The sequence below is a fragment of the Pleurodeles waltl genome, chromosome 5, assembly GCF_031143425.1.
Source record: "Pleurodeles waltl isolate 20211129_DDA chromosome 5, aPleWal1.hap1.20221129, whole genome shotgun sequence".
Classification (NCBI taxonomy): domain Eukaryota; kingdom Metazoa; phylum Chordata; class Amphibia; order Caudata; family Salamandridae; genus Pleurodeles; species Pleurodeles waltl.
Window position 1 is genome coordinate 184428498 of NC_090444.1, and position 22570 is coordinate 184451067.

A 22570-nucleotide genomic window follows, 5' to 3' on the forward strand; every position below is an offset into this window, starting at 1 on the left:
GCAGGCCTGCTGCCCAGGAGGAGCCCACAACCCCCATAGCCGCTGCCCCGGGAGGAACCGGCACAGCTGCCCCGGGAGAGCCCACCACCCCCATAGCCGCTGCCCAGGGAGGACCCAGCCCAGCTGGCCAGGAGGGCCCCACCACCCACAGCCCAGGTGGGCAGTGAAGGAGCACCATCCCCGCTGCCCAGGAGGGCACCACCAGGCAATTAGCAGTTGGCCATAGACCGGCTGCCGTCTCAAGAACCGCTGAACTGGGCCCTTCAAGGCAAGGACCGCTGAACTGGGCCCCGCCGTCTCAAGAACCGCTGAACTGGGCCCTTCAAGGCAAGGAGCGCTGAACTGGGCCCCGCCGTCTCAAGAACCGCTGAACTGGGCCCTTCAGGGCAAGGAGCGCTGAACTGGGCCCCGCCGTCTCAAGAACCGCTGAACTGGGCCCTTCAGGGCAAGGACCGCTGAACTGGGCCCCGCCGTCTCAAGAACCGCTGAACTGGGCCCCGCCGTCTCACGCACCGCTCCGCTGGGCCCCGCCGTCTCAAGAACCGCTGAACTGGGCCCGCCGTCTCAAGAACCGCTGAACTGGGCCCTTCAGGGCAAGGACCGCTGAACTGGGCCCCGCCGTCTCAAGAACCGCTGAACTGGGCCCCGCCGTCTCACGCACCGCTCCGCTGGGCCCCGCCGTCTCAAGAACCGCTGAACTGGGCCCCGCCGTCTCAAGAACCGCTGAACTGGGCCCTTCAGGGCAAGGACCGCTGAACTGGGCCCCGCAGTCTCAAGCACCGCTCCGCTGGGCCCCGCCGTCTCAAGAACCGCTCCGCTGGGCCCCGCCGTCTCACGCACCGCTCCGCTGGGCCCCGCCGTCTCAAGAACCGCTGAACTGGGCCCTTCAGGGCAAGGAGCGCTGAACTGGGCCCCGCCGTCTCAAGAACCGCTGAACTGGGCCCCGCCGTCTCACGCACCGCTCCGCTGGGCCCCGCCGTCTCAAGAACCGCTGAACTGGGCCCCGCCGTCTCAAGAACCGCTGAACTGGGCCCTTCAGGGCAAGGACCGCTGAACTGGGCCCCGCCGTCTCAAGAACCGCTGAACTGGGCCCCGCCGTCTCACGCACCGCTCCGCTGGGCCCCGCCGTCTCAAGAACCGCTGAACTGGGCCCCGCCGTCTCAAGAACCGCTGAACTGGGCCCTTCAGGGCAAGGACCGCTGAACTGGGCCCCGCAGTCTCAAGCACCGCTCCGCTGGGCCCCGCCGTCTCAAGAACCGCTCCGCTGGGCCCCGCCGTCTCACGCACCGCTCCGCTGGGCCCGCCGTCTCAAGAACCGCTCCGCTGGGCCCCGCCGTCTCAAGAACCGCTGAACTGGGCCCGCCGTCTCAAGAACCGCTGAACTGGGCCCCGCCGTCTCAAGAACCGCTGAACTGGGCCCTTCAGGGCAAGGACCGCTGAACTGGGCCCCGCAGTCTCAAGCACCGCTCCGCTGGGCCCCGCCGTCTCAAGAACCGCTCCGCTGGGCCCCGCCGTCTCACGCACCGCTCCGCTGGGCCCCGCCGTCTCAAGAACCGCTCCGCTGGGCCCCGCCGTCTCAAGAACCGCTGAACTGGGCCCCGCCGTCTCAGGAACCGCTGAACTGGGCCCTTCAAGGCAAGAACCGCTGGCCCTTTGGCAGACGTGGCAGGGCAGGATCTATCTCGGGCAGGGCTGCAGGATGTCCTCTGGCCAACTTGCCTCCTCCAGTGGCAGTGGGGTCTGTTATGGACTGTATGGACTGTGGCTTTGCTCTCCCCAGGATGGCCCAGTGGGCAGGCCACCCACTGTATGGACTGTATGGACTGTGGCTTTGCTCTCCCCAGGATGGCCCAGTGGGCAGGCCACCCACTGTATGGACTGTATGGACTGTGGCTTTGCTCTCCCCAGGATGGCCCAGTGGGCAGGCCACCCACTGTATGGACTGTTTGGACTGTGGCTTTGCTCTCCCCAGGATGGCCCAGTGGGCAGGCCACCCACTGTATGGACTGTTTGGACTGTGGCTTTGCTCTCCCCAGGATGGCCCAGTGGGCAGGCCACCCACTGTATGGACTGTATGGACTGTGGCTTTGCTCTCCCCAGGATGGCCCAGTGGGCAGGCCACCCACTGTATGGACTGTATGGACTGTGGCTTTGCTCTCCCCAGGATGGCCCAGTGGGCAGGCCACCCACTGTATGGACTGTTTGGACTGTGGCTTTGCTCTCCCCAGGATGGCCCAGTGGGCAGGCCACCCACTGTATGGACTGTATGGACTGTGGCTTTGCTCTCCCCAGGATGGTCCAGTGGGCAGGCCACCCACTGTATGGACTGTATGGACTGTGGCTTTGCTCTCCCCAGGATGGCCCAGTGGGCAGGCCACCCACTGTATGGACTGTATGGACTGTGGCTTTGCTCTCCCCAGGATGGCCCAGTGGGCAGGCCACCCACTGTATGGACTGTTTGGACTGTGGCTTTGCTCTCCCCAGGATGGCCCAGTGGGCAGGCCACCCACTGTATGGACTGTTTGGACTGTGGCTTTGCTCTCCCCAGGATGGCCCAGTGGGCAGGCCACCCACTGTATGGACTGTATGGACTGTGGCTTTGCTCTCCCCAGGATGGCCCAGTGGGCAGGCCACCCACTGTATGGACTGTTTGGACTGTGGCTTTGCTCTCCCCAGGATGGGCCAGTGGTCATGGAGTCCCCTCGTGGATCTGGCGTCGTGTACTCAAGTGGCTGAGGTGCCCCCCCTTCCCTTCCCCCTGAGGTGCCTGTCCTATTTTCTTTCTGATGCCCCTGCAGTGTTCTCTCCGTGGAGTTCTTGTCGTGGGACTGGGCCTTGCCCCTTTGCACAGGACCCCTGTGATCCACGGACAGTGGTTGGACTACATTTAGTAGCTGTATATATTTTGGACATAGTTTATTTATTTATTGGGATTACTGGTGTACATATTTCAATATATCTGCCCGTTTATGATCTCTTCTTTTGGTCTTTGCATTATTTCGGAGGGGGGTGGTTTGTGGGTTGTGACAGTGATCTGTGGGAATGCATTGATGTGTGTGTTGTAGTGGGTGTGGGTGGGTGGGTGTGTGCCGGTAATCTTTTCCCTCCCCTGTGTCGTAGGTGCAGTACTCACCGATGTCTTCCGCGCCGCCGGGCGTGCTCCTGGTTTATGAGCAGGAATAGGAGTGCGGGGATGACCTGCAACTCTGGTTCCATACTGCCGGAATCTCGCGTGGAGTGCGTAGAGGTGAGCGTTTTCCCGTTCGTAGTCTGTTTCCGCCGTGTTCTTATCGGCGGTGCTCCCGCCCCGGAAAAGGTGGCAGATTGGTGGGTCGTAATAGGGTGGGCGGTACATTGTCTGCCGCCTGGCTGTTGGCGGGAACCGCCGCGCTGTTTGTTTGTACCGCCGTGGCGGGCGGAGTGTTAAGTTGGCGGGCTGTGTTGGCGGTTCCCGCCAGGGTCAGAATTGCATATTTTAGACCGCCGGCCTGTTGGCGGCTTGGCCGCCGCTTTATCACCGACCGCCAGGGTCAGAATGAGGGCCTAAGTCTGACCCACGGTGAAGGACCCTTGTCACTCTAAATCCGGGTTATGCTCCGGCTAACTAGCAGTGCCTCATCTCTCCCGAAGGGAAGAGACAATTGGGCAGCCGAGCACATGACATCTTAGTACTTCCCAGGGAAGTCGTGGTCACTCAGGTCATAACCAGTTCTCTCATACAAAGTGAGGTCTCATATATAAATGACAAAGGCAGTTTGAGTTTTAAAGATTAGTTTAATAAAACGACTGCATTTTAGATAACAAGGCGTGAGCTGCAATAACCAGAACCATACAACACAGTAAGATGGAAATAGTAATGAGGAGAGTGAAACATAAAAATAAGGCTATCATATTGTAACTAAATTATGTTCTCTCTATGTTATATTTCGAGCACAGCATGTGAAGCTCTAAGCCTGCCTTTCTGGTTTCCCCGGGAGGACATCAACCCTCATACCTGAGCAAAGGCCTGTGATCTGGATCAGCATCTTCAACAGGGCAGTCAACATCTAGTTGTGGGTTCCTGGTTGGAATCTCCCTCTTACGTGTACCGGGACTAGAAAGTGTTTTTATACTATTGATGTGAGAACACAGCACTGAAATAAGCTAAACAGTATGATAGAGGGAAATAAAACAAGACCGTGAAACTGTTTATTGTAAAATAACAGTGCGAGGCTAAATACAATGCATCTAGGGCAAAGTGCACAGAGGCCTAATACTTTAAGCAAACGCGCATAAAGCTACATTAAAAATGGCTACACTACACCCTCCCCTTGTCGTTAGAAAGTGGTTTAAGTCAAAGCTAAAAATGCCCTAAGCTAAAACACAATTAAAAAACCTATGAAATTTCAACAAGTCAAGAGGACAACAAAGCACACTAATCCTCAATTTAAAAATAAGCATGTGGCTGAATGCCGAATTCATATGACAGCGTCAATTTAGACCATATTCAAGTCAAACATTGGTCATGGAAAGCAGGAGATTCTCCACTTCAGCAGATGACAAAACCGGAAAATCCACGCTAAAGACTATCAAGGAGCAGGTGTGTTCCAAAGCCCCAGTGTCAACCAGGGCAGCATCCCGTACAGGGCCTGTGAACGAGTTAATATCAACTTCCTCCAGGAAGGGTATCTCGTAATCAGCCTCACGAAGCAAACGCAGCCGCAGCGCACAGGTCTGGTAATGAGCCCTCATCGGGAACATCAAAAGATCAGCATCAACCACTGGGGTGTGTTGCTGTGAGAGACAGACGACTAGTGCATGTTCCAAATCGCACCAACAGCACCGAAACACGGGCTGCACACAATCCAAAACAGGTCTGAATGACAGAGACCAGTCACACTCCAAATGTCCCAGGAGTGTTGCTCCAAAGTGCTGAATCATGCGTTCACGACACAGCTGCACTGATGGGAGCGCCCACATTCGTCTTTGTTGCGGCGGGACAGCCATTGCGGAAAAACAACAGCAACAGCAAAATGCCGGCTAATAAGGCCAAAGTTATCGGAAATCCCCCAAAAATGCTTCAGAAAATTGAATGAATAGCCGAAGGTATCAAACCGAATCTGGAAGAGAAGGTGTGAATGAAACCAACACCAGCAGCTTTAAAAAAATGTGCTAGTCCAGCTGTGCTGGACGCATTAAATATACGTCCCACGAGTTCACCAAAGTGGCTCGGAAAGTTGGTATTTAACAGGGACTGTATTTCCGCCGATGACCTTGCCACCTGAAGTGCGTAGGTCTCGCGTGCAGATGTAAGGGCCACATGCTTCTGAAACAATAAAGCCTTTAGTCTACTTACCTTGTCGAAATTCACCTTGGAAGTAGCAATGTGAGGCCAGATATCTGCTACCTCCCTCAATTTAGTGGGGGGAAACAACACACTCCTGCAGCAAGTAACGACCTTAGTGACCGAAACAACGTAAACTATTCCGGCCCGCATGCCACAACAGTCTTCACTATTGAGGAGGACGTAGCTGCCGTTTGAAAGCACCTGGAATGTGCGTTTAATCAAGGAGACCGGAACTCCCTTCAGATAGCAAGCCAAGTTCGCAACCGAGGCATTACATGCCCCATGCAAGGACAGCTGCTTACAAATCATTAAATGGCTGACTGAAGTCTCGCATTCACTACCGCTAAGAAAGACCTCTTTCATGCCATTGAGGCATTTGTACAAGAAAGGAAGCTCCCACACCTCATGGATATAACTATCTTTCAACTTCTCATATCTGCCTACCGGAACATGTTTCAAACAGGAAGTGAACTGTAACGTAGAAATGGGCAGATAAATAACCCAGTGTATCAACCACTCTGCAGAGGGGATCTCGGCCACGGTAAAAGGAAATCTTTCTAATTTCTCAATGTTGAGCATGACATAAGTCGCCTCCTTCTTAGCCATTAGTTGTTGTTGTCGCGTTAAATTAAAGGAAGAAAAGATCTCCCTGGCACTGATGTGCTGCCACGGAACGCGACCCGCCTTCAATGTCTGAAGTGTCCAACCCAACTGCATAATGGACCTGGTCTGACTTTGTCCATGATATAAAGAAGACATATCAGATCGTATTATGTCTATCGCAGAAGAAACAATGTTGTTAATTGTATATATGTGGTCGGACAAGGTGTGAATTCCATTATCCACAACAGCTAATGCCTTTTCCATATTTTCCTGATCTATCTGCCTTAACCGGGCTGCATCCTCCTGCTGGGAAAGTTTCCATATTTCATTGTATACTTCATACAAGAAACGCTTCCTACGTGGTGTCTTTGGGCCTGACAAAAAGTCTTGTAAGTCAGTGTTATTAGACAGGAGAGTGAGATGTGTCTTAACTGCATCTAGCGAGGAGGATTTCAACCATTGTTGGCACAATTTTCCCACACTATATGTAGTTATTATTTCAGCATGTCCTGGCGATATATAGCGAGGGTCAGACCTACCCGTCCGGAAACCCCCCGAGGAGGAGACAAAACGTTGATGGCACCCGTTGGTGTCAATAGGCCACAATAACCACCCGCCCGGACGTGTCAATGAAGTGTTAAATGTACCATTCTGGACCCAGTCTGTAAGCTCACCAAAAGTAGCATTTATGTATTTCTGCCAGTTATTAATTTTTGCAGGGGCAGGTATACTAGGCACATTCAAGTCTCTGATTGTTGCTAAGCCTAAACAGCTAATCTGTTGTACTGTTTCATTTAAAAAAGTCATTTGGACTGGAATGAGACATGCCCTAAACAATGTTTCTCTACCCCTTGTCTGCCAATGTTTTGTTCCCCAAACACTTTTCAAATCAACATTATTTGACCAATATTCATAACCTTCAATTGACAGTCGGGAAACAAAAGATTCTGAGTATATGAATTTCGTATTAGTCAACAGCATTTGTTTATCTTTAAACTGAGTTAACTTAAAATAATATGACTTAGCATTCATTTGATGATGCCCAGAAAAGTACGTAAATTTGTCAGAATACATTTTGGAACTCCCTTGCGGGGGAGTTGGGCAATGCTCCCATTGCGTATAGTCAAATATCGTTTTTGGACTACTGGCTTTATGTATAAAATGGTGCCCATAATAATTATAACAAAACATGTCACCATAATTGTCCTTAAACTGGTAAATATCTTCATTTTCATACACAGTATAATATTGTAATTCAGTCATCATGGAATCAACTGTCTTCACATCCCAATCATCAGATACAATGTCTGGTTTTACTATATCATTCATAGATAATTTCAGCACATACGGTATTTGATTTATCTCAGTGGGACCATATATTTCAAACATTACTTTATCCCACACAATTCCATCCGGAATCGGCACTGCAGAAATGTTCACAAAGGACAAGTCTCTTCGAACCCTATGTGATGAAAAATGTGGCTTCAACACCTCCTCCACCTGTTCAACCGCTGATCTCTCAGGAAAAAAATGACCATGTATCAACAGAAAAAAGATAATGACAAACCCTAACCAAAGAAAAAATGCTAACATAGTCAACAAAAGCCACAGATAGTTCCATGGAAAAACAAAATACGTATCCTTAGGCCAACACATCAGCTTACATGGACCTGATAGGCCAGAAGCCGAAGAGGCAAACGAGTCCGAAATACCATCATTTGTGTTGGCAAAGTAACCAGAGGCAGTTCGTGCAAAAGGTGTCGCCGTATTCAATGGAGGAGTTGGTGTTTCACGCGGTGGTACACTGTAGGTAACACCATCCGTCACGTCAGTAGTCATGGTGACTTGATCAAAAATTTCTAAGTTATGTGTTGTCAGTGGAACTAAAGCGAGATCATCATCGACCCTCCCCAAGCTCGGAGAGGCGACAGTGTTGGTATATGTTAGACATGACATGCCTTAGGGTGTTCACCCCTAACTTTTTGCCTGCCTCCCTCCACTTTTTGGACCTGTTTTTGCTGGCTTTTAGACTCTGCACACTTTACCACTGCTAACCAGTTCTAAAGTGCATATGCTCTCTCCCTTTAAACATGGTAACTTTGGATCATACCCAATTGGAATATTTAATATACTTATAAGTCCCTAGTAATGTGCACTGTATGTGCCTAGGGCCTGTAGATTAAATGCTACTAGTGGGCCTGCAGCACTGGTTGTGCCACCCACTCAAGTAGCCCCTTTACCTTGTCCCAGGCCTGCCATGGCAAGGCCTGTGTGTGCAGTTTCACTGCCACTTCGACTTTGCATTTAAAAGTACTTGCCAAGCCTAAAGCTCACCTTTTTCTACACATAAGACACCTCTAATGTGTGCCCTAGGTAACCCCTAGAGCAGGGTGCTGTGTGGGTAAAACTGACTGGTGAAGTTGGATTTGATATTACTATTTTAGAAATGCCACTTTTAGAAAGTGAGCATTTCTCTGCACTTAAATCTTTCAGTGCCTTACAATCCACGTCTTGCTAGGTTTAGTTGACAGCTCCTTGTGCATTCACTCAGACACACCCCAAACACAGGGTACTCAGCCTCACTTGCATACAACTGCATTTTGAATGGGTCTTCCTGGGCTGGGAGGGTGTAGGGCCTGCTCTGACACAAAGGACTGCCACACCCCCTACTGGGACCCTGGCAGACAGGATTGAACTGAAAGGGGACCTGGTGCACTTCTAAGCCACTCTTTGAAGTCTCCCCCACTTTAAAGGCACATTTGGGTATAAAACAGGGCCTCTGCCCTACCACCTCAGACACTTGCTGAAGAAGAAACCAGAACCTGCATCCTGCCAAGAAGAACTGCCTGGCTGCTCAAAGGACTCACCTGTCTGCTTTCTACAAAGGACTGCTGCCTTGCTGTTGGCCTGCTGCCTTGCTGAACTCTTGTCTGGCTGCAAAAGTGCTCTCCAAGGGCTTGGATAGAGCTTGCCTCCTGTTCCCTGAAGTCTCAGGACCAAAAATACTTCTCTTTTTCATTTGGACTCCTCGTGCGCCGAAAAAATGTCGACGCACAGCTTGCTCCGCGGTGAGAAAATCGCCGCATGCCGACGCTGCCCTACGTGACACCTCCAGTGCGACCGGAACTTCGACGCACGCCTTGCATGGACAACGCCGCCCGACTTCCAGAGAGGAAATCGACGCGACACCTGCTGCGAGAAAGAAAATTCCACGCACAGCCTCCTGGAATGACGCGCAGCCGGATAACAAGCCGAGGAACCCAGGCACAGACCCTGGGACATCTGGTAATCCCGCGAACCATAGAAGGAGTCGGCCTGCATGCCGGAAAACTATGCACGTCTTCCACTGAGTGAGAAATAACGACGCAAGTCCGTGTGTGAAGGGGCGAAACCGACACACACACCATTTTTCTTCCCACAGAACGACGCATGTCTCCCCGTGTGAAAAATAACGACGCAAGTCCGTGTGTGAAGGGGCGAAACCAACGCACACACCATTTTTCCACGCATCTCCTCCTCTGCGGCCCTCTGCAGAGATTTTCCACTCCAAACCAGGTACTTTGTGCTTGAAAGAGACTTTGTTTGCTTTTTAAAGACTTAAGACACTTTATATAACTTTTCAGTGATACTTCTACAAATTCTTATTGCATCTTTTATTGTGCTGATCTACAAATATCCAGATAAATATTCTATATTTTTCTAAACACTGTGTGGTGTATTTTTGTGGTGCTATATGGTGTTATTGTATGATTTATTGCACAAATACTTTACACATTGCCTTCTAAGTTAAGCCTGACTGCTCGTGCCAAGCTACCAGAGGGTGGGCACAGGAAAATTTGGATTGTGTGTGCCTTACCCTGACTAGAATGAGGGTTCTTGCTTGGACAGAGGGTAACCTGACTGCCAACCAAAAACCCCATTTCTAACAGTATAGATAACTTGAAGCGGAACATCTTCCCCAGTAGTGAGAGGGATTCGGGAACTACTGGACGTTCCTCCTGGTCTGCTGTGTAGAATTGGCCACATGGTGTAACTTGACATTGTCAATGGAAACAAAACGATTTTCTTTGGCACCCTGCAACAGTGGTAGAATAACAGTTCTCGATCCGTGTATCCCCAACACAGGGACTGGTGCTCGATAAGAAGGGCCAAATTCTTTCTTCACTGCAACATTTTCACGTACAAGATCCCCAACCCTGGGAATCCAGCCAGTAGGTGTTATTGGCACATCCTTAATTCCTGTCGAGGCAGCACTTTTAGAAGAATTATCTTCACGGAACTGCTGTAATTCCTACAAAACAGTGACACGATCATTTATGTCAAAAGGCGTTTCCGCCGCCTCCACACCAGGACCATCAAGATCCGGAACAAACATTTGTGTTTCGAACAGACACTCATATGAAGTACGACCCCCCAGGGACCCTCTAGGCAGGTTATTTAGTGCTCTCTGAACTCCATACAGGTGGGTTAGCCAATTACGACCCGTACCTATGACTCTGGCTGTTAAGGATTGCTTTAAATCGCGGTTTAATCGTTCCACGACAGAATTTCCCTCGGGATGAAATGTAGACGAGTACTGAAGCTGGACCCCCAATGAAGCCATGGTGTCCCTGAATGCCCTTGAGGCGAATGCAGGGCCCTGGTCCGAATGGAACGCCGCAACTGCATATATACCGACAAAGACTCGCAAATCTTTAATAACAGTCCGAGCGTCAGCCGAGCGCTGTGGCCACACCCACACAAATCTGGAGCAAGAATCAACAGCGACTAGTATATATTTATATGCACTATCCGGTGTCAGTGGACCACAATGATCCAAGTACACACATTGTAACTGCCTATTCGATATTAAGAGGGGTGTCTGCAGCGGGCGTTTAGCGGTCGAAACTTTAATTTGTTGACAGATGTCACAACAAAGGACATACTGCTTAGCCTCTTTGTAGAGACCAGGCCACCAGTAACGGGTCTGTAATAGCGAAATCGTAGCGGCCACGCCAGCATGCGCAGATGCCACTCCCTCATGCGCTGCTTTAATCAATTGTGGTCTAACAGCTTTATTGGGGATGTCGCGTACGCCTACGCCAGGAATTTTAACTTCAGCGTTCAGCATACTCCCCATGAAGTATTGATAGTTATTAGGAAATCCTTTAGGAGAAGGCGTGCCATCAACCGCAGCTTTAATGGCAGCCATAATCTCTGTGTCTGGTTTGAAACTCGAACGAGTCACTGCAGCTACAGTGACAACTGCCACTGCCGACTTTGCGGCTTCATTAGCCAAGGTATTCCCAGCAACGTGTATTCCAATGCGCTGGTGTCCATGTGTATGCACAACATGGACTTTGGGTAGCGTCTCTTTCAAGTCTGCTACCTTCCTCCATAGTAGTCTGTGTTTTATGGTGTTGCCTTTCGAATCTCTGAACCCATTCAAGCGCCAGTAATGTAGATATTCATTAAAAGACTGGACGCAATAATACGAATCACAAACAATCAGTGTGAACTGCGTTGGATCCCTATGATCTAGTGCCAATAGAAGAGCTTTTAGCTCAGCTAACTGTGCTGTACAATCCCCTAAGGTCTGTGTATAAGTATGTCGGGGCAGAACTTCTCCCCCTCCATATAGCCGCTCACTACTGCACATGCAGCCGAATATTAGTGTTTCGTCCCAATCGCCGGTTGCGCAGAGCCATCGGTGTACATGACTACTTGACATTGATCAATAGGCAATGTGTCAGCGGGGGACTGGATATTCAACTTCATATTGCAGAAATGCCTTAGTTTGTAACTTTGGGTAAAAAATGTAGTCTACATCAGTGGCCGTCAAAGACGTAGCCCATTGTATCCATCTTGGATGTAGTGCTTTCGCCTTCGGGATGCTAGCTTTTGTAACAGCCTCTAGGGCCAGAATAGGAGAAACAACAATAATGCATTTTCCCTTGGCAAGAGGTCTGTCTTTAATAACAGCCATCTGTACAGCAGTTAGTATTTTCTCCGTGGGAGCAAATCGTTGTTCAGCAGTAGAATACAAGTGTGACTTGTATCCAATCGGGACAGTCTCACCCTCATTAAATGTGACATATGTAAACCCAACGGTCCCAGCCATCACCCTGATGACCAAATGCGTCTTATTGTCCCGTGTATGTAGATGTTTTGCTGCCAGCATATCTGCTTGCAACTCCCGAAGAGTATGTGTATGTGCAATTGTCCAGGATTTGCTCTAAATCAGGACGTATTAATTCATATAAAGGTTTTATGCGTGCAGCATAATCAGGAATGTATGTTCTGCCAAAATTGAGAAAGCCCAACAACAATTGGAGTTTCTAAATCGTATTTGGAGGTTGCAGCTGTGCACATTTTTCTAAAAAATGTGGCGCTAGGCTCTTACCCTCATTCGACAACTCATTTCCCAGGAATATGACGCTGAGAAAGGCAATTTTCGATTTTTTAAAGTTAAATTTGTATCTGACTTCGGCAAACCCTACAACAATGCGGGCTACCCACCTTAAATGTTGCAGTAACTCGTCATCCGTGAGATATATATCATCCACATATGACAACGCTTCAGGGTCCAACTCATGTAGAATTTCAGTCACACGAGCCGCAAACAGTCCCGGGCTGTTCTTATACCCCTGAGACAAACGACATAATTTATTCTGGGAGCCTAACGCGCTAAAGCTTGTTAAGTCCCTGCTTTCCGGTGCAATATTTTGGCAGAAGAATCCATTTGAGATATCCAATGTAGTTTTATATTTTTTCCGCACTATGTTATTCATCAGTGCAGTGCTATGTGAATTCTGTATAGCATATGTACGTGTATGTCCGTTCAAATGTCTGTAGTCTAAGACTATTCTATATGAATGGGCCGGCTTAGCTACAGGGAACAAGGGATTATTCATCGGTGAGATACAGGGTTCAACTACCCCCTGGTATTCTAATTGTGTAAGTATTTCTTTCACCGGTGCCCTTGCTTCATGTTTTATGGGATACTGCGGTTGTGGCTGAGGTTCACCTTTAATCGGAATTACATGATATGGAGAATCCCTGTCCCACCCTACGTGATTTCTATATAAGGCAGGAGCTTGTGCCAGAGCCCATTTTATGCAATAGGATTCCGTGAGTTCCCCTGGAACAAGGGGCGAGAAGGAAGGTCTAATAACCTCCTCCCCTACTGGGCAGGTGCGGGCAAAATTAGGCAGCCGATCCTGTTCAGCCAGCAAAATGTCATATATCTTAACTACACGATCCCAAAAGATTGCGTGTATAGGGCGTTCAATGTTTCCTTCCAATTGTAAAGTCACTGTACAGGGAGTGCAGAATTATTAGGCAAATGAGTATTTTGACCACATCATCCTCTTTATGCATGTTATCTTACTCCAAGCTGTCTAGGCTCGAAAGCCTACTACCAATTAAGCATATTAGGTGATGTGCATCTCTGTAATGAGAAGGGGTGTGGTCTAATGACATCAACACCCTATATCAGGTGTGCATAATTATTAGGCAACTTCCTTTCCTTTGGCAAAATGGGTCAAAAGAAGGACTTGACAGGCTCAGAAAAGTCAAAAATAGTGAGATATCTTGCAGAGGGATGCAGCACTCTTAAAATTGCAAAGCTTCTGAAGCGTGATCATCGAACAATCAAGCGTTTCATTCAAAATAGTCAACAGGGTCGCAAGAAGCGTGTGGAAAAACCAAGGCGCAAAATAACTGCCCATGAACTGAGAAAAGTCAAGCGTGCAGCTGCCACGATGCCACTTGCCACCAGTTTGGCCATATTTCAGAGCTGCAACATCACTGGAGTGCCCAAAAGCACAAGGTGTGCAATACTCAGAGACATGGCCAAGGTAAGAAAGGCTGAAAGACGACCACCACTGAACAAGACACACAAGCTGAAACGTCAAGACTGGGCCAAGAAATATCTCAAGACTGATTTTTCTAAGGTTTTATGGACTGATGAAATGAGAGTGAGTCTTGATGGGCCAGATGGATGGGCCCGTGGCTGGATTGGTAAAGGGCAGAGAGCTCCAGTCTGACTCAGACGCCAGCAAGGTGGAGGTGGAGTACTGGTTTGGGCTGGTATCATCAAAGATGAGCTTGTGGGGCCTTTTCGGGTTGAGGATGGAGTCAAGCTCAACTCCCAGTCCTACTGCCAGTTCCTGGAAGACACCTTCTTCAAGCAGTGGTACAGGAAGAAGTCTGCATCCTTCAAGAAAAACATGATTTTCATGCAGGACAATGCTCCATCACACGAGTCCAAGTACTCCACAGCGTGGCTGGCAAGAAAGGGTATAAAAGAAGGAAATCTAATGACATGGCCTCCTTGTTCACCTGATCTGAACCCCATTGAGAACCTGTGGTCCATCATCAAATGTGAGATTTACAAGGAGGGAAAACAGTTCACCTCTCTGAACAGTGTCTGGGAGGCTGTGGTTGCTGCTGCACGCAATGTTGATGGTGAACAGATCAAAACACTGACAGAATCCATGGATGGCAGGCTTTTGAGTGTCCTTGCAAAGAAAGGTGGCTATATTGGTCACTGATTTGTTTTTGTTTTGTTTTTGAATGTCAGAAATGTATATTTGTGAATGTTGAGATGTTATATTGGTTTCACTGGTAATAATAAATAATTGAAATGGGTATATATTTTTTTTTGTTAAGTTGCCTAATAATTATGCACAGTAATAGTCACCTGCACACACAAATATCCCCCTAACATAGCTAAAACTAAAAACAAACTACAAACTACTTCCAAAAATATTCAGCTTTGATATTAATGAGTTTTTTGGGTTCATTGAGAACATGGTTGTTGTTCAATAATAAAAGGAATCCTCAAAAATACTACTTGCCTAATAATTCTGCACTCCCTGTATACACCCTATCGGGTTCGGAGACACGCATGTCTCCTATTTCTACTTGTATGAAGTCATCAGTTGCTTTCACCTCCAGATGCTCTAGAAGATTCCAGCGAACTATTGTGACCTCTGCCGCGCTGTCTAGCAGTGCCAGTGCCCATGTCTTGTTCTTCAAGAGAACTCTCTTCCTGAGTGGCATGTCTAACTGAGACTGCCGCCACCTTTTTCTTTTTAAACTGTTGTTTTTGTTGTACCGGTTTCTCTTCCTTCTTGACAGAAACCTCAGAAGAGCGTTGTGAGCCCTGTCTTGGTTTCAGGTACTCCGTTCTCCGCTCTGACCGCCCACCTCTCTCATTTCTCTTTTCTGTTGAGTCCTGAAAGGAATGAGATTGGCGTGTATCAGTATATTGATATCTATCGGGCGTTTTAATATTATCTCTATTTCTGAGATTATATCTATTTTGCGGGGTCTCCGTACGCGGTGATTCTCCCCTTTCTTTTTTAGGTGTTGGTTTTTCTCCCAGCGCTTCTTATTACCCTCAGGCTGCTGTTTAGTATTTTCTTTACTAATTTTCCCCTGAAATTGAGGTTTTTGCGGTCTAGCCCCTAGGCTATCTCGACCAATACTGGAATACGTTTCCGCTATTATTTTTGGCAGTTCCCGCTCCTGATCTAGTTGCGGGACGTCACGAAGACGCATGCGCACTGCAAGTACAACTGCTTCTCCTTTAAGATTACTTAGGATGATAGAAGAGACTGTGGCAAAGCTGCCCATCAGTTGCATCCCCAAATCTAAAGCCGGGGCTGCCCTGTATTCATCCTGTATTTGTTTAAGCACCTCCGGTAGGTTAGCCAATGTCGGTGTACCGTGTGCCGTGGTATAGAGCGCAGCAAATACCGTGCCCCATGTATTACAATGTTCCACCGTGGGAACCATCCCAAAGGGTAAACACATAGTCAATATTCTATGTTTGTCCTGAGGTCCAGTATGGGGAATACCGCCCCCAGCGTATTAATTTTCTGCGCCAGCCAAAATGGAGTCTCCTCCCGTTTCACTGGTACTTTACCCATAATAGAGTGTACAGTCACCGGGTTTATACCTGGCACTACTGCATGTGGTTGTGCTGGAGCAGCACGCGCTGGGTTTGTATTTAGTCTTTGCATCACAAATTGTACTAGACGTCTATATGTAGCCATTAGGTCTGTATACAAGCGTCGAACCTCAGCCACCGCCATATTTGCTACCGCAGGATGTGGTGTATATGTGGCCAGTAAAGGCCATGTAGGACCATCATTGCTAAGTGGACCTAACCTTACTGGTAATATGGTGTGTGGTAGGGCGCCATCAAGCCAATTATTATGTTCTTGATAAGATAGAGGAATCTCCAAGTATGCGTACGCCCTGTACTGTGCAGGTGCGTTCGCAACTGTATATGTGTGGAATGTATGTGTGTTACCATCAACTGCTGGAAATGTGACCCAAGAGTAAAAGAGTTCTGTTCCATATGCTGCGTGGGCGGCCACCACAAACGTGACTTGACCACCCTGGATCGTAAGGCCATTTACTAGCAAATGTGCTGTGAGCTGCTGTCTCATATTAAGAGCTATTTGTATTACCTGGGGATTTGCCATCTTTATAACAGCGATAGTTCAGAGAAGGCACACCAAGACTGGGTCTTTCTATTTAAGGTTCAAGTTTGAACTACCATTCGCTGTAAATAGGATTACCTATACCGCAGAGGTGGAACTCCTCAGTGCCATGGACGTCTCCGCTAAAGGAACTGAGGGATCATTATATGATATGAGACCAAGAGAAACTGGTGGACCCAAAAATTTGAGCCAGACCAAACATTGGCGGTGCCATGTCGCGTAGGCTCTCATTATCCTAATGAGACTACTGGATTTTTCGGCAACAAGATCGTTCACAGTGTGGGGGACTAAGTCTGACCCACAGTGAAGTACCCTTGTCACTCTAAATCCGGGTTATGCTCCGGCTAACTAGCAGTGCCTCATCTCTCCCAAAGGGAAGAGACAATTGGGCAGCCGAGAGCATGACATCTGAGTACTTCCCAGGGAAGTCGTGGTCACTCAGGTCACAACCAGTTCTCTCATACAAAGTGAGGTCCCATATATAAATGACAAAGGCAGTTTGAGTTTTAAAGATTAGTTCAATAAAACGACTGCATTTTAGATAACAAGGCATGAGCCGCAATAACCAGAACCATAAAACACAGTAAGATGGAAATAGTAACGAGGAGAGTGAAACATAAAAATAAGGCTATCATATTGTAACTAAATTATGTTCTCTCTATGTTATATTTCGAGCACAGCATGTGAAGCTCTAAGCCTGCCTTTCTGGTTTCCCCGGGAGGACATCAACCCTCATACCTGAGCAAAGGCCTGTGATCTGGATCAGCATCTGCAACAGGGCAGTCAACATCTAGTTGTGGGTTCCTGGTTGGAATCTCCCTCTTACGTGTACCGGGACTAGAAAGTGTTTTCATACTATTGATGTGAACTAACACCCCGATGTTCCTACGTAAGGATGTGTACTGTCTACGAACCATAAAGACTAAACTTCTACCACGTCTATCGGCAATGCACCAGACTGTATCCTTGACTGAAACACAGAGTGAGCAAGAATGTATTGTTTGAAAACACAGTGCTGAAATAAGCTAAACAGTATGATAGAGGGAAATAAAACAAGACCGTGAAACTGGTTATTGTAAAATAACAGTGCATGGCTAAATAAAATGCATCTAGGGCAAAGTGCACAGAGGCCTAATACTTTAAGCGAACGCGCATAAAGCTACATTAAAAATGGCTACACTACACCATTGCACTATTCCTTCTATATTTTTCACTACAATAAACGCCCTTGAACACAACTTGAGTGATAGTGCTTTATGTGATGAAAATGTGCAATATTAACAGGTTCATCTTGTGCAATTGTCCTGAACTTTGTGATTGCATACAAATAATGGCCTGTAGCTGTCTGTAGTTATCACATTAGTACACAGTTGTAACCTCACCAACATCTGCAAAATGAGAAGGCATAGGTGACAGACAGTAAGTTGCGATGGTAAGGCAGTGACTGCCATCATGCTTCAGCCACACTGAAAAGATAAATAATCAGAGGAATGGTCAGTTCCACTGTCTTACCTGTGTATTAGTGGAAGTACTGACGTATGACTGATGTCCTGTTGTCCAAATCCTGATCCTCTGCCTCCACATCCTCACAGTCCTGAGGGTCCACTGCTGCCACAGGAGCATTTTCACCCTCCTCCTCCTGCAGATAGGGCGCATGTCATCTGATGACCAGGTTGTGCAACATGCAGCATACAACAACTATCTGGTAGACCTTCTCAAGGGAGTAGGAGAGGGGTCCACCTCTCAGATGGAGGCATCTGAACCTAGCTTTCAGGAGGCCGAAGGTCTGCTCAATTATTCTCGTAGTTCGCCGATGGGCATCATTATACCTATTCTCAGCCCCTGTCCTGGCATTCCTTACAGGGGTCAAGAGCCACAACAGGTTTGGGCAGCCACAGTCACCTGCAAGAATTGAGGAACAATCATTAGCCGTGCACAATGGTATGGGGGATGACTCCTGAATGCTTACACTGACATGTAATGGGTTGGGACTCAGGCTCACCTATTAGCCACACCCTGTGCCTCTGTAGTTGTACCATCAGATTTGGGATGCTGCTATTCCTCAAAACTAAGGCGTCATGCACCGACCCAGGATACTTGGCAGTGACGTGGGAGATGTACTAGTCAGCCAGGTACACCATTTGCACATTGAGTGGGTGGAAACTCTTCCGATTCCTGAACACCTATTCATTCGGCCGGGGGGGTGGCGGGGGTCAAATGTTATATGTGTTCCGTTAATGGCCCCAACAATATTTGGAATATGTCCCATTGCATATAATCCAGCCTTCTCAGTGGCCAAATCTTCCACTTGGGGTAAAGCGATGTAGCTGCACATGTGTTTGAGCAAGGCAGACAAAACCCATGCCAGCACTATTGAGAACCTTGGCTGTGACATTCCTGCTGCGAAGCCCACTGACACTTGGAAAGAGCCAGTTGCCAGGAAATTGAACACAGATAGAACCTGCACAAGAGGGGGGATTCGAGTTGGACGACGGATAGCAGATCTCAGATCAGACTCCAATTGAGCACACAGCTCTGTGATTGTGGCCCTGTCCAGTCTTTAGGTGAGTATTTTGTGCCTGTCCTCCAGTTTAGCCAAGTCCACAAAGGGTCTGTACACGGGGACTTGCCTCCTCCTCCTATTCTTCCGCAGTGGTAGGTACCTAAAGGATACAAGAGTGAGAAGGGAGTGACAAACTGTACAATGGAATCACCACCTCAGTGTACATTTTGCTTGTATATAATTGGACTATGTAAATGGCATTGTATGTGCAATTGACAGCAATGACGCAGTTTTCAATTTCAGAATGTTGACCAGCACCATAAAATGGTGACCGCCTGTCCTATATGTAGGGACAGGTGGAAGTGATGTAACTCCGCCAGCGTTGGGTGTCATGGCAGAAGGCGGTCTTGCACCGCTGTGCTATTCCCCATTGGCTTTCATGGGGCTCTATGGAGTACATGGTCCAATCAGGATCACCGGTGGCAGTAGAGGTGTACACCGCCGCGGACGTGACCGCAATTTTCTCACTTGATTCCTGTCTTTCCACAGGACAACACATCCATTGCATGTGCTGCTGTGACCTGAGTCCGGAACCTGTCATGGCCCGTGTGAAATGGCACCTGCCTTCACTTCAGAGGAGTTGGAGCACCTGGTGGATGGCGTCCTACCCCCGGAATGGACAACTGTATGGGCCTCCAGACTAACAGGTGAGTACACCATGGGGACGATGCATGCAACAAGGTTGCATGGAGATATGTGTGTGCTGGCAGTAAGTAATTTGGGTGGGGGGTATGGCTGGTGGTAGTGTACATGCAGGGCTCCAGTTGATGTGTGTGCCATTTGAGGGGAAATGGTATTTGTGGGCCATATCTGTGACAGGCTGGATTGTACGGTTAATGGTGTCCGCCTGTCTGTATTTCCTCTGCAGGTCAGTGCCCATCAGAAGAAGGGATTGTGGCGTGCCATGGCCAAGGACATGCAGACCCTTGGGTCTATAGCAGATGGAGCACCCACTGCAGGAAACGGTGAGAGGACCTGAGACGCTGGCCCGGAGGTCCAGCTGGGGATGGCCTCCCAACAAGGGAGGGGTGCCTATTGGAACTTGACCCCCGATGGCCTGCATACTGGGAGTGGCCTACCCAGAGCTGGATGGGCGCTTGAGGGCAGCACAGCAGCCACAAGGTGTGAGTATAGTGTGTGTAACAACCATCTTTGTTGCCTTACATGGGCTCCTGGTGGTGGGTTTCAGTAAGTGGGTGCCCCTTAATGCCAGCTCAGACATTGCTGCATGGTCCAGCTCAGGGTAAATTGGTGAATGGCAAAATCTTGTTAACTAGCTAGGTAGCATTCCCTGTCAGACATAGCTTAGTAGGTGCCAGGAGGGGTACAGATGGTGGTGGTTGGCTCTCATCGTGTTGTGGTACCTAGCCAATGGGATTCCAGTGCGGTGCATAGTGCTCAATATTGATCCCTGTGTGTGATGGTAATGTGTATGCCAGCTGTGGTGTTGGTGCTGTAATTGACCCAGTGCTCCCTTTCTCTCCCCCCCTATTTTCTTCTGTCATCCTGTCCATGTGTGCATTGGCATCATCTGGCAGAGAAGCCGGGCACTGGCTACTGAGGGAGCTGCAGCCCACGGGACCCAGGAGGCAGAATCAACAGACGCGACCAGTGGGACAGAGGGTGAGGGAAGCACCACGACGGGGACAGGAGGTGACAACACTGACTCTGATTCGTCCTCCAATGGAAGCTCCTTGGAGGTGGCGGACACCTCTGGAACCACCACAGCTACAGGTACAGCCGCTACCCACGTAATAGCACCGCACTCCCAGTAGCCCCCCACCGAGTTGCCCATGCCCGCTCACCCAGGAAGGCGGGCATCTCCTTCGCCCCAGGCACCTCAGGCGCTGCCCCAGTTAGCCCTGCTGCCCTCAATGAGGATGCTTTTGACCTCTTGAGATCCATCTCTGTAGGGCACTCAGCCATAGTGAATGCCATCCAGGGGCTGGCAGCCCAGATGCAGCAATGCAATGCCTACCTGTAGGGCATCCACGGTGGGTTGACGGCCCTACAGAGATCGTTTTAGGCTCTGGCCTCCTCTCTGATTGCAGCCATTGTCCCTGGTCCTAGCGCCCCCCCTCCAACTACCACTTCCCAGTCCCAGTCTCCTCAACCCCAAGCCATCCCATGCACACATGCAGACAAGCATACACAAGATATCACACAAGAGTGGCATAGACAAACACAGGCAGCACACTTCAAGCCACAAGCACTCACACAAACAACAGACAGTTGCACACACAACAACATCCACTGCCTCCACTGTCTCCCCCTCATCCTCCCTCACAGTCACATCCGCACTCACACCTGCATGCACTGCATAAACAGCCATCACCACCATCACCACATTATGCAGCACACACACCTCACTTGCAGACACCTCTACAACATCCATACACACATCCTGTTTGTCCCCTCCCACCCTGTCTGCCCCCTCTCCTAAGAGACAAAAACGCTCCCATTCAGACACCTAACAGCCATCCACTTTACACATGCACACCATCCATGCACCTGCACCCAAGTCCAGCAGATGTGCACCTCCTACAGCCACTCCCTCTACCTCCACTTCCATCCCTCCTCCCACATCCCACCCCACGTCCCTAAGAAGCTTTTCCTTGCCCAACTTGACCTCTTCCCTCACCCTACACCCCTCGTTCTGCCCTGGGTGGCTAAAGCCAAGGGACAGAGGGCGGGGTCAGTAGAGGCACCTCCTATACCTGGAGGCAAGGACACCAGTCACATGTCAAAGGCCAAGGGGTCTGTCACAAGAGGGAACACATGGATCCCCCTCCACCACCAAAGAAAGCCAAGGATCCCCTTCCACCACCAAAGAAAGCCAAGGTTCCCCCTCCACCTCCAAAGAAAGCCAAGGAGCCCCCTCCACTAGCAGTGGGCAAGGAGCCCTCTCCACCGGCAGAGGTACCCAAGGAGGCCCCTCCACCAGCAGCGGGCAAGGAACCCGCTCCAACAGCAGAGGCACCCAAAGGAGCCCCCTCCACCAGCTGAGGGCAAGGAGCCCTCTCTACCAGCAGAGGCACCCAAGGAGCTCCCTCTACCCGCAGAGGGCAAGGAGCCCTCTCCACCAGCAGAGGCACCCAAAGAGTCCCATCCACTAGCTGAAGGCATGTAGCCCACCCTCCAGAGACTGTTGGGCAAGGAGCCCCCTCCAGATCCAGTGGGAACGTTACCCACTCCAGAGACTGTGACCTTTCACTCCCTTCCAGAGACTGTTGGCCAAGAAGCCCCTTCCAGAACCAGTGGGCATGTTACCCACTCCAGAGACTGTGGCCTTTCACTCCCCTCCAGAGACTGTTGGGCAAGGAGCCCACTCCAGAACCAGTGGGCATGTTACCCACTCCAGAGACTGTGACCTTTCACTCCCCTCCAAAGACTGTTGGGCAAGGAACCCCATGCAGAACCAGTGGGCATGTTACCCACTTCAGCTGATTTGCCTGCCCATTTCCAACATGATGCCCCTGAACAGTGGAGTCCGGATTATGTCAGGAGTGAAGTTGGGCCTTGGACTGTGCCCTGTGGCCATGTGGCCCTTTTCTACTTTGGAGTGGCCATTGGCCCAATCTG